The sequence below is a fragment of the Oryx dammah genome, unplaced genomic scaffold (genome assembly GCF_014754425.2).
Source record: "Oryx dammah isolate SB20612 unplaced genomic scaffold, SCBI_Odam_1.1 HiC_scaffold_29, whole genome shotgun sequence".
Lineage (NCBI taxonomy): Eukaryota > Metazoa > Chordata > Mammalia > Artiodactyla > Bovidae > Oryx > Oryx dammah.
In genome coordinates this window covers 62,398,448-62,407,902 of record NW_024070213.1, presented here as the reverse complement: position 1 = coordinate 62,407,902, position 9,455 = coordinate 62,398,448, and positions in this window count along the sequence as shown.

Here is a 9,455-nt window from a genome sequence, read left to right as displayed (position 1 = left end):
AACACTGCTGATCTCTGGACCTGCCATGAGGGCAGCTCAGATCCTAATCTGCTCTTACTACTCTGTGTTCTTGCCTCCAGTGTCCACAGCTATCAGAACTAGTGGATTTTCTTTTGTGGGAGCTTTCAATGTCCTTTATATATTCCAAAGACATAGATTCTGCTAGTTGATTGTGTGGATTTAATCTGCAGCTTGTACAGCTGGTGAGAGGATTTGGGGTCTTTTTCCTTAATCACACTGCCCCTGCATTTCAACTATAGTTTTATTTCCACCTCTGGATATGGATTGTTGACTGGGGTTTGTTCCTGAGGCTGCCCTGGAGGACTTGAGTTTGCCCCTGTGAGGGCCAGGTGTGGAGGTGGTGCAATTGCTTGGGTCACAGGGGTTCTGGCAGAACCAGGTACTCAGGGGAGTTGGCAGCTAGGGCAGCAGGAAATATAGTGCTCTAGAAGGGTATGGCAATCAGTATTGACCAATATGCTCCAGTATTCTTGCCTGGAGAACTCCCCTCCCTGACAGAGAAGACTGGCAGGCCACAGTCTTCAGGGTACAAAGAGTTGGACATGACTGAAATGATCCTGTGTGCAAAGATAGATGCAAGATTTTTTTTGCCTGTGGCAGCTCTGCCCCAGTGAGAGTTGAGAGTGAAGGTGGCCCTGCTGCTTGGCTTGTGGGGACCCTGGTGGTGCTAAGTGTGCAGGGACACAGGACTGCCTCTGCCACAGGAGTTATGGCCCTATCAGAGTCTTTTTTCGAGTCTCTTGTAGCTGGAGATCAGAAGGCCTCTTTGGCCAGTCTTTCTCCATAGCTCCGCCCATTCAGGCACTTAGAGGGCTCCCTTGCCTGGGATCCTTCTCTGTTGTTTGGCATGTCAGGCACATAGAGAGGCCCCCATGGCTGGGATCGTACTCTGTAGATCGGTGTTTCAGGCTCTTAAAGGGGCACCCTGGGTGGGGTCCTACTCTGTAGGTCAGTAGGTCAGGCATTTGATGGGCCAGCCTCTCTATTGTTCAGCAGCTGGCATGTGTGGGGAAGCGGGGTGTGGAGAGAGGCTATGGTGATGGCTCCACCCCCTACGCAGGACTCAGCAGCATCGCCTTGCTTCCATGGCTGCCAGGCTTTCCCACCACAATCTCCACCCTCACCTCCCCGCAATTTGTCTCTCTGCTGTTGACAGCAGCCCTCGCCCTGGGATTGCTCCACAATCTCTTAACTACAGCTCCCAACCACTGCACTGTCTAGGGTACGTATGGCTGCAGCAGGGACTGTCTGATTTCATTCCCTTTAGGCTGCCACAGATCAGCTGTTTCCCTCTCACCCTTAAACGTTTCTCTTCTGACTCAGATGCCCTGATGTGTGAATTGGACCCCTGCCTCAGGCCCCCTACCCACCAAGGGCAGGTTCAGTCCTACTAACACTCCAGTTTCCCCCCCTAGTTCCTTTGTGCTACCAAGTTTTGCGTGGGTCTATATATTCTTTTCTGCTTGTCAGATCCTCCTGTCCTCTTTCAGCTGGTGCTCTGCGTGCACTTCTGTGTCTGAAGGTGTGTTCCTGATGTATCCATGGAGAAAGAAGTACTCCACGTCCACCTACTCCTCTGCCATCTTGTTCCTCCTGACTCCTACCATTATGCTTCTTAATTGTTACAGATGTTGACTGACAATATTAATCTGAAAAAGGAGTTTAAAATGATAAATCTTTACAAAATAAACAATTGTAGTTTTAAAAATATAATCTATACTAAAAACAAGCAACTCATGGCACTCCACACTTTCTATAGGAAAGAACAGCACATTCATGGGTGTGTGTGCACCCATTGATAGTCCATCAAACATTTGAACACTACCTTCATAAGATTTTGTTGTTCAGTCACCAAGTCATGTCTGATTTTTTGCAACCCCATGGACTAATGCATACCAGACTCCTCTGTCCTTCACTATCTCCCAGAGTTTATTCAGATTCATGTCCATTGAGTCCATGATGTCATCCAACCATCTCATCCACTGTCGTCCCCTTCTGCCTACAATCTTTCCCAGCATCAGGGTCTTATCTAATAAGTCAGGTCGTTACATCAGGTGGCCAAAGCCCTGGAGCTTCAGCTTCAGCATCAGTCCTTCCAATGAATATTCAGGACTGATTTCCTTTATGATTGGCTGGTTTGACCTCCATGCAAAAGCCATGAGTCACACAGTTACTTATAGTACTTGTTCAACTATATGATGATCTCTAGGGTATTTTCCAGAACATCTATCTACTGAAAACAACTGTTCTTAGTTACCCAGTTGTGTCCAGCTCTTTGTGACTCCAGGCACTGTAGCCCATCAGGCTCCTCTGTTCTTGGGGATTCTCCAGGCAAGAATTCTTGAGTGGGTTGCCATGCCCTCCTCCAGGGGATCTTCCCAACCCAGGGACCAAACCCAGGTCTCCTGCATTACAGGCAGATTCTTTACTGTCTGAACCACCAGGGAAACACACTGAAAACAACTAGCAAGAGCAATATCTAAAAAAAAAAAAGAAAGAAAAACACAGAATAAAATAAGTCTCTCTTGAGGGTGATATAGTGCCACATTCCTTGTGACACTAAAATTTAGAGACATAGTAAAGGCATCAGTCCTATACCTGCCTGCCTACCTGTTCTATACCTAAAATAGCAGGAAGGGGAAATAAAGAGAATGAAGGAGTGTGGTCCCAGTATACAAGGCACAATCAGACACTCCTTACAATGTTGCTTTTCCCAATTCAGTCCCTGCATCCAAGCCCTGGAGCCTTGGCATAACTCTGTCCTGTGCCCTAGAAATTTAGAGTTGATTAAGCAATAGTCCTGGCCTTCCAAAAGCTCAAGGTCTAATGAGGAAAACAAGATGGGGATAGAAGTACACAGATCATTCTACTTGTAAGTGATATGATCCATGTCATCAAGAAAGACTGAGCAGGGTTCAAAGACAGCAACCATGACCCTGTGGGTGCCATTTGAGATAGGTTGATGGGTAGGATATCAATAGGTGGAGAGGTAGGGCACAAGCAAAGGCTAACAGGGTGGGTATCTTCCAGAAAAGGCACTTGGTTCCTGGGCTGTTGAGGTCAGGTTGACTGGTACCAGGCTGTGGAGGGCCTGGCACACCACGGTGAGGATTCTGTGTCTAATGGATGACCTTTGTAAGAGCTGTTTCCATGGAGAAGAAATATCTAAAATTAAACTCCAAAGTGTAATTTGCATTTATGAATGCAGTGGTCAGCCCTTGCACTCTTTCCTTTCTTCTTGACAGGCTACTGCCAACATCTGAACCTTGACTCAATACCTGACAAGTCATTTTCTCACTTTCTATCCTCCTTGGAAGATTTAATTAGTGATACATTCAAAGTAAAGTAAACAAAGGAACAAAAAAGATATTGAAGTGGTGGCAGAAAGTGTTAATAGCCGGAGATCAGCCTAAGGAAAGTATCAAGGGATCTTGTAAGTAGGAAGAAGTCTTCACACCCAGCCATCACCCTCCCCCAAAACTCACAATCTGCTGCAAAAGGTGAAGGTCAAATGGTGAGGAAAGAGGAGGTTCCAGGTTTCTCAGGGGTTCAACAGATCCATAGCCAGTGAGCACTGTAGTTAAACACACAGATCTGGAGTCAGATAGATGCAGTTTGGGTGTACACTTAGAGGTGGTGTGAACCTAAGCAGGTTACAACCTCTCTGGTCCTCAGTTTACTTGTCTGTAAAATGGAAATACTGGTCGCATCTGCTTTACAGGGTTCTTGAAGAGAAGAAATATGATGCTGCAAGAGAAAGAACTTATCCTAGTGAGCCCTGAAAACGACTTCTCTTATCATCACCTAAAACTTTCAATAACTTTACATGGAAGTAGAGTTCAGCTACACTACTTTCTGCTGTGTTCAGAGCAGGGAGTCACAAACCCTCTCTACCCCAATGTGTGCATGAAGGGCAGAGTAAAAAGAAATACGGGTTGAGTTTTGTGGCAATCTGGCATCCAGAGTGCAGGACTAGAAAAAGCCAAGTTAACTAAAGTGAGATTCTAAGGATGTGAAAAGTACATGTGTGTGTACCAGAAAAGATGAGCTTTGATCTCACACACACATACACATGCTGATTAGAGTAGTACTGGCAAAGCACAGCTCACATCTATCCCATTTTATTATTTAGAACATCTAAAAGATGTCAAGGGTTTGAGACAACCAGGATGCACAAAGGCCGGGAATGGAGGGGATGTCTGCAGTCACAGCGTTCCAGCTGGTTCACATCAGGGCCTGCACAGGAGTATCAGGACTAGACAATTTACCTGGAGAAGTGGAGCAACAATGCTGTTTGAAACAAATGAGGACTATGGGACTTGTGCCTGCCCCCACAAGTGGGGCCACACTTAACCATAGGCTCCCTAACTCCTTTGACACTGACTCAAGGAATTCAGTACCTAGTGGAGGAATCCTACAGTACCTTGGCTTGTCTGGAAGTGCCCAGAGCTAAAGACTCTAGATAATGAAAAGTCCCCAAGAATGACCACTTACAAAAATTTTAAATGCCTCTTCAGGCTACTCTACAGAAATGATTGCACAAAGAACAAAAATGCAAATGATCACTAACAAGTATTTCACCAGAGTCCAGTGTTTGACTGAATGCCATCTTTTTCGAGAAGTGTGATCTGTGTATAAATAGAGCTTTAGTCTTATTCACATGAAGCATCCAAATATTTTGACAAATTAACTGTCATCTGCCAACCCAAAGGCCAGGAGCTTCCTTGGGGAGGAAGTGGAGGACAATTAACAGTTTAACAAAACACAGCTGCAACACACAAAAACCGCCTTCATTCTAAGCCCCTTTGCCTTCCATAAGAAGAGAACAGAATACAGTTAAAAGTGTTCCCAAGACTCCTACCCCTCAGGTCACAAAATTAAAGAACATTTCTAACAGGTCCTGAAACACCCGCAGTATCAGAGGAAGACCAACAGCCCACACCCCCATTCAACACCCAGCACTTTGGTGCTCTGAAACCCCAATCTGTGGCTTCAAATTTGGGATTTATTTAGTTAACATCCCTAACGTACCCTCTCCTGGATGAGGTAAATATAACAGTGTAGTTCATCCATGGAAAGGAACTATTGATTTTTATTATGGAAAAGCAGACTGGGTGAATTGTACACTTGGATTTAATTACTTTTGTCAGCAGTCCAATGACTTCAAGGATAAACCTGGAGCAAGCACTTCCAGCAGATAAATGGAAAATCTCCAACAGCTCCGACTTGGTATGGGAGGCTCTGACCTCAATTCAGCTGGAGTCGGATTTTACCTTGGGTAGTGTGTTTATGAGTCTGTGTGAGGAATGAAGAATCAATTATTAAAACAAAAGATCTTAAACTTGGAATGAAAACTCACAAGTTAACATAGTGGTTTTAGCTTTTATATACTATAGCTTGTGAGAACTAGAAGAGTCCCTTATCGCTTCATCCCATTCTTTCATTTTACAGATGACGATGGGAGAATTGGTGACTTGTCCAAGGTCACCTCCCTCCTTTGAAATACACTTTCCACTATATGACAGTGACCTTCAAGTGAAATTTGCCCAGTGAAATGCCACCCCCAGTGCAGCCTCTTGCTACGGGTATTAAAGGATTCCAGGTACTGGAAAATTAGCTTATCCTTTCTCTGCTAAAAAGGATATTGTGCTCAATACCCTGGTTTAACTGATAAGGACCTCCGCATTTACAACCAACCTGTACTCAAAATCTTTGTAAACAGTGGGTTAGAATTTGAACTCTACTTTCCCCATAGAAATAATATTAGAAACCATGGGTTGGTGCCAAGACAACTCATAGAATTGTATTTAAATTAGGATTCAATGCCAGGGGGACTATAGAAAAATGTAATCAATAGCAAATATGTTTGCAATTCTTCCAATTAATGATCTAAAAAAATAGAAAAGCAATCCATTTCAAAGTAAATTATCAGCACTTATGTTGAATATTGATGCTTTTTTTAAATAAGCAGTTTTAATAAGTATTCATTTAGCAAGAATATTCTGAGTACCACCAGACTGACTGCCTACCTCTAAGAAGAAACTGAAGCCTGGAAGGGACAAGAAAACAAAGAAAATGAGAAAATTAGAGACATGTCCTAAGGTACAAAGGGAACACAAGTGCCTGGAGAGATTAGGAGGGCCCTAGCCGAGAAGGCGACTTCTGATTCAGTCCTCAAAGGTTGAGCAGGAGTTTGACAGGAAGGTGAATGCGCAGAGGCTATTCAGATGAGAATTTGAGCACTCTCGGGACCAACCAGTTACTTCACTTAAGAATGCGGAGCTTCCCTATTGGCTAAATACAGATATTTCACTAGCACTGCTCACTGAGGAACTGAGGAACACTGCTCATTGTTCCTCAGCCATAATAAAGACTAGATTTAGCTATGAATGAAAGAAAGAAAGAGCAAAGGAAGAAAGGGTTACTGAGCAAGAACTGAAAGTGCAATAGGAAGACCCAGCTCAAATGTCATGTTTGCCATCGCTGTAGGATGCTAGGGTCTTGACTCATTTGCTTTTGAAATCTTCAGAGCACAGTACGGGACCTTTATTAGGTACTTAGCAAATGTGTGTTTGAGTCAAAAGTCAATTTCCACGATGAGATACCACTTTATAACCACAAGCGTGGCTGTAACAACAACAACAACAAAAAAAAAAAAAAAAAAAAACAGCTAATAACAAGTGTGAATGTAAAATACAGAGAAATTGAAACTGTTCTATACCTTCAGTTCAGTTCAGTTCAGTCGCTCAGTCGTGTCCGACTCTTTGCGACCCCATGAATCGCAGCACGCCAGGCCTCCCTGTCCATCACCAACTCCCGGAGTTCACTCAGACTCACGTCCATCGAGTCAGTGATGCCATCCAGCCATCTCATCCTCTGTCGTCCCCTCCTCATCCTGCCCCCAATCCCTCCCAGCATCAGAGTCTTTTCCAATGAGTCACTTAGTGGGAATGTAAAATGGTTCAAGAACTTTAGGAAACAGTTTGGTAGCTCCTCAAAAGATAGAGTTAAGATATGACCTCACAATTTCTCTTTGAGGTATACAATAAAGGGAAAAAACACACCACACAACAAGAAATATACATTAGTGTCAACAGTAAGGGCAACAGTATTCAGAATATCCAGAAAGAGGAGACAATCATCAGCTAATGAATCGATAAATAAAATACGATCAGTCCATAAGAGAGAACATTATTCTGCCATAAAAAGAAATGAAGTACTGACATATGTTACAACATGGATAAATTGGTGTTTTTTAATAAATTATACTTGACACACAATATTAGTTTCAGGCGTGTGTGTGTGCAAGCTAAGTCACTTCAGTCGTGTCTGACTCTTTGTAACCCTATGGACTGTAGCCTGCCAGGCTCCTCTGTCCATGGGATTCTCCAGGCAAGAATACTGGAGTGAGTTGCCTTGCCCTCTTCCAGGGGATCTTCCAGACCCCGGGATCCAACCCTCATCTCTTAGGTCTCCTGCAACGGCAGCTGGGTTCTATACCTCTAGCACCACTTGGGAAGCCCAGTTACAGGCATACAACACAGTAATTATATTTTTTATATATTATGAAATAATCACCACTGTAAGTCCAGTTACCATCTACCACCATACAAAGTTATTATAACATTATTGACTATATTCCCTGCATGTACCTTACAACTCTGTGACTTCTTATTTTATAACTAGAAGTTTGTACCTCTTAATCTCCTTCACCTGTTCAGTCTGTTCCCCAGCCCCACTCCCCTCTGGCAACCACTAGTTAATTCTGTAAGTCTGTATCTTTAAGTCTTTTTCTATTTTCTTTCTTTGGTTCATTTGTTTTGTTTTCTAGATTTCACATGAGTGGAATCACATGATTCATCCACATTGTCACAAATGGCAAGATTTCATTAATTTTATCTAGATAGATAGATAAAAAGAAATAACGCAACCACACACACAAAAATTGTATATAAATATATAGTATATCTGAGGTTATTGATATTTCTCCCAGCAATCTTGATTCCAGCTTGTGCTTCTTCCAGCCCAGCGTTTCTCATGATGTACTCTGCATAGAAGTTAAATAAGCAGGGTGACAATATACAGCCTTGACGTACTCCTTTTCCTATTTGGAACCAGTCTGTTGTTCCATGTCCAGTTCTAACTGTTGCTTCCTGACCTGCATATAGGTTTCTCAAGAAGCAAGTCAGGTGGTCTGATATTTCCATCTCTTTCAGAATTTTCCACAGTTTATTGTGATCCACACAGTCAAAGGCTTTGGCATAGTCAATAAAGCAGAAATAGATGTTTTTCTGGAACTCTTTTGCTTTTTCAATGATCCAGTGGATGTTGGCAATTTCACTCTGGTTCCTCTGCCTTTTCTAAAACCAGCTTGAACATCTGGAAGTTCACGGTTCATGTATTGCTGAAGCCTGGCCTAGATAGCATATTAAAAAGCAGAGACATTACTTTGCCAACAAAGGTCCGTCTAGCCAAGGCTATGGTTTTTCCAGTGGTCATGTATGGGATGTGAGAGTTGGACTGTGAAGAAAGCTGAGCGCCAAAGAATTGAAGCTTTTGAACTGTGGTGTTGGAGAAGACTCTTGAGAGTCCCTTGGCCTGCAAGGAGATCCAACCAGTCCATTCTGAAGGAAAGCAGTCCTGGGTCTTCATTGGAAGGACTGATGCTAAAGCTGAAACTCTAATACGTTGGCCACCTCATGCTAAGAGCTGACTCACTGAAAAAGACTCTGATACTGGGAGAGATTGAGGGCAGGAGAAGGGGATGACAGAAGATGAGATGGCTGGATGTCATCACTGACTCGATGGACATGAGTTTGAGTGAACTCCAGGAGTTGATGACAGACAGTGTGCTGCGATTCATGGGGTCGCAAAGAGTCGGACACGACTGAGCAACTGAACTGAACTGAAGTGATATAGTATATACTATATATATGGGCTTCCTGGGTGGGACTGAAGCAACTTGGAGTGCACACACACAACATATATACAATCCCAGATATAGATATATAGATAGTCCCAGAAAAATTGCTGGATTTTACAGTAGTCCTATGTTCAGTTTTCTGAGAAACCTCCATACTGTTTTCCATAATGCCTGCACCAGTTTGCATTCCACCAACAGCACACAAGGATTCCCTTTCTCCACATCCTCATCAACATTGTGATTTCCTGTCTTTTATGATAAGAGCCATTCTGACAGGTGTGAGGTGACAGAAGCATTGTGGTTTTGATTTGCCTTTCTCTGATGAATGGTGAGCATCTTTTCATGTGCCTCTTGACCATCTGTATATCTTCTTTGGAAAAATGTTTATTCGGGTCCTTTGCAAATGTGTTAATAAAATTCTTTGTTTTTTATGTTGACTTGTATGAGTTTTTTGTATAGTTTGAATATTAATCCTTTATTGGATATACCATTTGCAAATATCTTCTCCCAC